A 7,126-nucleotide genomic window follows, 5' to 3' on the forward strand; every position below is an offset into this window, starting at 1 on the left:
TGCCCCAGTAGCTCAACAATGGAATCACCTGGATCAACCAAATGGTGAAGGTGGGAATCCATTGGATGCTGAAAGGGAGGCTAGGGCACAAGAAAAGGATGAACGCCTGCGAGAATGAGGAGGCGATCATGGTACGTTGAGCCCACAGGATCTTGCATGAGCGTGGGCTCAGGCTCGAAGATCCGGAGGATGTCAAGCGTGCTCTCCAGTTGGCTCTCCATAACGACTAGGAGCACGATATCGATGACCGTTTGTGGCATTTCCGTGTGCTTAGACGCGACTTCGGAACATCGTGTTGTTCTCAATGGAATATTTTCATTGATGAGCTCAGAGGCTTGGGAAACCCGCAGGTCAACCCCGACATTATATCGATTAGAAGTAGAAGACGACCTTTCTCGGGAAACATGGCCTAATTTCTCTTCTTTTGTCGGGGGCCCAGAATGCTAAAAGGTGGGGGAGAAGCAAGCCGAACCTCTGATCAACCTGGAAACATACAAATTCTCGGCATCGAGAGATATTTGAGATTCCGTAAGTAACTCAGCAAGTGCTTTCTAAGAAGAAAATGAAATACAAACAACCACGCTGGTCGTAATAGATCGACTTTCATGCTAGTTCTTGCTCCAGCATGAAAGTTCCATTTCAGGNAAGGACGACGTACCATGATACTTTCCGTTTTGTCGAGCCCAGCTTTGGTCTCTGGTTTGATGGTTGTACGTGCTCAAAATCCGGTACATTCCATTTTGTTTCTCATCCCAGTCTTTCGCAACACTTCAGGTCTCTGTAAGCAGCTGAATTCTTTCTTGATCTATGAGCCGACTTGTATCATTGATACTACTAGGAATTGAATCATTATGGTGACAAGGAAAAAGGAATGGAAAGGTTGCTCAATCAGGAATTCCCTGACTCTTGATCTAGCTTCTTCCCTGCAACTTAGAGTACTTATTTATTATCGTATTATAAGAAAAGTGCTTTCTTTCTTGTTCAAGGTTGTTAGTTGATTGAGAAACCTTTGCCCAAAGGTGCTGTTTTGAAAGCCGGTCATCGGTAGGCTAAGAACTCTATCAATAGGTTGAGGAAAGCTAGAACTCAGAAGATTTAGTAGGGGAGGATTTTGAGTTTGGTTTGATGATATTATTTAGATGGTGAAGGATCAAGCCCCATGCCAGACAAATCCAACATTCGAAAGACGACAATCACAGCATCACGACTCGAAGAACATCACTTGAGGGAGTGAACCCTATGAGATCGATAGACAACCCGTAAAAGGAAGACAAGCAGCAGCGGCTACTGCTTGTCCGGGATCACTGGGGCTATTTGATGGTCTATAACCCAATGACTTGTTCTTGTGAATCAGAATATGTTAGTGTTCTGTTAACCGCTCTTTTCTCACTACCCTGGAAGAAAAGCTTTTTTGCTAGAATCTGGTGTGGTTGAGCTAGTGCTTCATACCTTACTGGACGAAGAAGGAAAGGCAATGAATAGAAGGACTATTCCCAGTTAATAGGAAAGAGTATAGATTTTATTGAATCATCTAGAGGTCTCAGGTTCAAATGAGAAATGGGCAACAATACCTATCATTCTTCGGATAAGCAGTCTCTGCTTTAACAAGTACTGATGTGAGTGAGGGAGTAAGGATCAGATCTCACGAAGTTTTAGATAGTAAATTAAATGGCAGAGTTTCCTTGTGTTGTGAAAAGCATCATCAAGAATTCTATAATCACACCCAGCGAAATAAGGTTTTACCTAAGGATGGTTGCTACTCGGATGCCTAACCTACTCATGTTAGCGAAAATAGAACCTGGTTGGATTCGGGCTGGTCTCGTGGCGCCTATTCCTAACCAGTTCCAAAAAGGTTCGCTCATGCTAGAGGGAGCATCATCACTGAGTGATCGGTCAGCTAGTTCATGCAAATTCGAAGAAGTTATCACGGATGAGCCACATGCAGGGAAACTTGCATGTGTGGTTCTGGCCGGGCTTTCCTGAGGTATCTAATAACCTTGATTTTGCTCGCCGCTGGTGCACCACTCCTAACTATTGCCTATTTATTCTGGAATAATCTTTTTAGGAGGGACAAAAAGATTATTCAACTGGTGCACCACACCTAGCCGCTGGTGCACCACTCCTAACTTTTGAATTCATTATATTAATTCCACTTCCTACTTGCAGTATGCTCTTTATGATCTCGACTCATGACTCAATTTCCATGTATTTAGCTATTGAGCCTCAAAGTTTATGTTTTTATGTGATGGCAGCATAAAAAAGAAAGTACGAATTTTCCACAGAAGCTGGCTCGAAATATTTGATCTTAGGTGCATTTTCCTCTGGAATCTTACTGTTTGGGTACGACCGGACAACTACCGATATCTAAAAATATCATTTCTTAGAATATTGGTTGTGATATTGATCTTACGGGGGGAACAAAATCCAAGTATACATATACAACTAGAGACCCTCTATGTAGTTGTCGAGATAGGGCGATTGATCTACATCTTTGTCCATAGCCCTAGGGCAGTGTCTTGATCTCTTACGTGCAAAATCAGAGGGACTAGTTCCTATGGAGATTCCTCTTGGTCTAATTCCACACCTTATGACGAAAGGGGAGTTGGCATGGCGTAAAGTGAAGATTGAGGGAAGTAGAGACAAATTCCCTTCAGGGGTATTTCGAAGGTGTAACCTAGGCAACGAAAAAAGGGCCCGATACTGAAACTAGAGGAGCAGCCAGTTGGTTCACCAAACCCCGATCCAGTGTCCCCGTCCCACGTTCTCCAGGTCCGAAGGGATCCAGTGCCCAACTACCGAATCCTCCCGGAATTGCATTATCGGAGCCGAGCCAGGGATGGCCGTTTGTGGACACCTACCACTTTTCACCGATTAGAGAGGCCCTCTTTAATACATTAAGAAAATATGTTCATAGGGGCTAGAAAGACTCGGTCATAGGAACTTAGACCACCTACGCGCTGGTAAACGAAAACCACCTCGACCGGATCATAGTAAATAAGAATTTCGATCAGGCCTCTTGCCTTGAAAGAATTCACATGCGGCCACTAACTTTCCCAAAATAAATAAGGGGAGATTCGCTACTTACTGTTCACAGAAAGATTCGACCTATACGAGAGTCAAGTTGTTCACGTATCTTTCTGATCTCCTTTCCTTCTATTTATCAGATTTGTGGCTTTGACTCATTCAAGGTAAAAAATGAATAGGGTTAATGGTGTTGGCTAAGAAAGGGGGAGAGAGGAGTGGGGTATGCTCACTTCTGCATTCTTGTTTAGTTTATGGGAAAAATACATTTTTGTTCCCTGAGTTTTTAGGAATAGATGCATTTGGTCCTCGAACTTTTAAAAATAGATGCATTTGGTTTCCGATGTTTCAAATTAGTTATTTTAGTCCCTAAAATTTTTTAAGAATAAGTTTAAAAGTCCATCAACTAATAAATATATTAAATTTAAATATAAAATTAGTTTAAAATATGTTGTGGCAAGATGAGTTAGATTTTTTTTTTTTTTTTTTTTTTTTTTTTTTTTCACTTCTCTCTCTTCTTTTTCTCTATTCTCTCCTCTCTCTTGTCCTCTCTTCTCCATTTACATGCTTCTTTGTTTGTTATTTTTTCAATTGGAGAACATGAGATGAAATTGGCTCACCTCTCACTCTCTCTCATATGGATTAGGAACAAACAAGTTGAAAGAGAGATTCCAAATCCCTCTCTAGAGAGAAAATTTCAAAAAGAAAAGAAAGAAAACTCTTCAAATTCTTCATCTCCCTATCTATATCGACTGGTCATCTCCTTCACTCGAATATCTCAACAAATTTTGTCCTCACCAGAAAAGTTCATATCACCATTACCAGCAACTCTCTCTTTTTCCAACATCTAAAATCACAGAGACAAAACTCCACAAAGAACAAAGAAGAGAAGAAAAAAGGAACCATTTGAGAATTTTGTATTTTTCTTCAGTAAAATTGCATTCTTTTATATTGATTTGGTTTTTAGAAGCCATGAAAGCTACGATTTGAAGCTTTTCTTTAACTTTTGTATTTGATTTTTACTCTGTTTTCGTCTCTATTTTTTCTCACAACAAAAAAACTATTTTTTGTCTTCAAAATCTTTAATTTATATATGCTACATTCAATTCATTTTATTGTGAGAGAAAGAAGAGAGAGGAGTGAGCAAATTTTATCAGGAAATATTAAAAAAAAAATTTAAGTCATCTCACGACATCATATTTTTCATTAATTTTATATTTAAATTTAATATATTTATTAGTTGAGGAAACTTTTAAATTCATTCTAAAAAATTGAGGGAATAAAATAATTAATTTGAAATATTAACCACCGATTTTTCCTTAAAACCTCAAGGACGACGAAGGTATTTTTTTTACATGTATGAAGTTCACACTAATCTTAGAGACATTATGAAAAACAAAATGCAAATATATCTCAGAATTTTAACAAAGCCAATGGCATCAACGACAACGCCATTAGTCAAGATGGCTACGATTCCCTCCTAATTACTTAGCTCTCCTGAATGATTGAACAACTAAGCAGTGAAAATCATGAACCCATTGAAGCTCCACCGTCTTTTGGTGCTTCTGATTCTGGGTTTAGTGGGACGGACGGTGGCGTCGTTTGGCGCCGCCGCGGGGAGTTGTGGGTTTCCGGCTGTGTATAACTTCGGCGACTCAAATTCAGACACAGGAGGAATATCGGCGGCACTCAATGCGATTCAACCACCCAATGGCGAAACCTTCTTTGGACATCCTTCTGGGAGGGCTTGTGATGGCCGTCTTATTATAGACTTTATAGGTAACTTTCCTATTTTTCTCACATTTCTTTGTTTCTGAGGATTGTGCATAAATTGCTATCTGTATCCTTTCTTAGGAAACTTTGACCTCTTAGGATTAGTGATGGTTTAATCTTGGTTTAGATTATTGGGATCATGGGCTTAAACATCGAGCTGATGAACAAAGACAAATTTAATATTATATCATCTAAAACTCTGCTTACTTGTAGGTTTGAAATATGTAGAAGACTTTAGAAGTAAAAATCAATTTTAACTGCGCTTAAGCTGATGAGTGAAGACAAATTTAAGATTATATCATCTAACAATGGAGTGAATATAGACCTTTTGGGTATAATCCATAAGTAAAACTATGCTGGTTTAGTTACAGAGTGCAATGCAACATTATTTTGTCAGGAAGATAAAGAGACTTCTGCTGTTTAGGTTTATGAACTCAAAAGGGGTTGGGATCTTGAAAATGGCTTACAATTAGTCTATCTAACAGACTCAAGCAGTCTTTTGAATGAATTACTATGAAGCAACAATCGGGATTTTCTGCATTTGGAAGCATTTTTGGGCTGTGAGTTTGTCTTTTTCACCTCTTCTCACTGATGTGTAGTTTTCCTACAGCTGAGAAGCTGAAATTGCATTACCTGAGTGCTTATCTGGACTCATTAGGAACAAGCTTTAGGCATGGAGCTAATTTTGCAACAGGAGGTTCGTCGATTCGTCCTGGTGGTTATAGCCCTTTTCATCTTGGCATTCAAGTAGCACAGTTCATCCAATTCAAATCCCGCACCACAGCTCTATATGATCGACTCTGCTCTAACAGTCAGTTTCTGATTCTTTACTCATTACATTACACATCTCAGGACAGAGCTGAGCTTCATCTCCTTGATGTATGAATTTTCTGATATTGTGTCAATAATAACTACTATAATGTTAGATACTCGGTGACAGACAGGACATCAATACCAATCAAACGTATTGCAAGGCCCCAGGAGTTTTCAAAGGCACTATATACATTTGATATTGGACAGAACGATCTTGCCTTATGGTTATCGACACTCATCAGAAGAACAAGTTAGAGCCTCCATTCCAGATATACTGAACACATTCTCTGAAGCTGTGGCAAGTAGGAAATCTAAACCACTCACTCAACATTGCATACACTTAACATGTTTAAATAAAAACTCTGATGTGATGTCCTTCGTGGTGTATGTTTCAGCAATTGTACAAGAAGGGGCAAGATATTTCTGGTGCATAACACAGGTCCAATTGGATGTCTGCCTTATTCTATATTGTATAACAAAAGACCAGTAATCGAGATAGCAACGGATGTGTGAAGAGCCAAAATGAAGTCTCTCTAGAATTCAATCGGCAGCTGAAGAGTCAGCTGCTAAAGTTGGGGAAAAAGCTTACTCTAGCTAGAATTATCCACGTAGACATGTATTCAGCCAAATATCTGCTCATTACTGAAGCAAAAACTCAAGGTTCTTTCTTTTTTCTTGTTAATGATTTGAAATATTGATCAGGAAGTAGACGAGTGACTAACTTTAGTATTAAATTTGGTGGCAGGTTTTTTTAAGAATCCAGTGAGGTTTTGTTGTGGGAGTTACTATGGCTATCACATTGACTGTGGGAAAAGGGAAGTTGTGAATGGAACAGTTTATTGGAATTCCTTGCAAAGATCCATCAAGGCATATTAGTTGGGACGGCATACACTACTCTGAGGCTGCAACTGGATTGCTAAACAATCTTGAATGGCTCATTTTCAGACCCACCATTGTCAGTCGACAAAGCTTGTCAAGCTCCTAGTAATGCATGATAAGGACGGTTAGTTTTTAGAATTAATTGTTAGTTCTTCTAGAGCAAATGCTTCATATTGGATTACCAATCTGATCAAAGAAGCTTTGAGCTTGTCATTTGAGCATGAAAATATAGCCACACACCTTTTATAATATTCATATATTGGTCATGATTGATTCTCCATTCATTATGCTTTTGTTTATTTTGGAATTTTGGAATTTTCGTTATCTATTATTAATTGCTCAGTTCTTTATATGCAAATCTGCATTATAAATATGTGCAATATAAATACGTGCAATATCCTTCTGTCAAGGTTCAATGCTCATTTTGTTGGGCTCTTGAGGTTACTAGCCCAGAATCCACCGAGGGTATTCAGATTAAGATTTCAAGAAAAAGAAAATAACAAAGAAAACTACTAGACAGTTGCCTCAAAGAAATCACTGGACAATTTATTGTATTTTCCCTCCCAAAAGTTTAGAAACCCTTTTCAATATGCTCGTACGCCTCTCACACTCCATTGCACAAAAGTTGGGGTAAAGAAGA

The 7,126-nt window shown here is 38.9% G+C and overlaps 1 pseudogene; it reads left to right on the forward strand.

The window, feature by feature from the left end:
* Positions 1–4,391: 4,391 nt before the first annotated feature.
* Positions 4,392–6,836, forward strand: LOC120079494 (annotated as a pseudogene).
* Positions 6,837–7,126: the final 290 nt, after the last annotated feature.

The sequence above is a fragment of the Benincasa hispida genome, chromosome 6 (assembly GCF_009727055.1).
Source record: "Benincasa hispida cultivar B227 chromosome 6, ASM972705v1, whole genome shotgun sequence".
Lineage (NCBI taxonomy): Eukaryota > Viridiplantae > Streptophyta > Magnoliopsida > Cucurbitales > Cucurbitaceae > Benincasa > Benincasa hispida.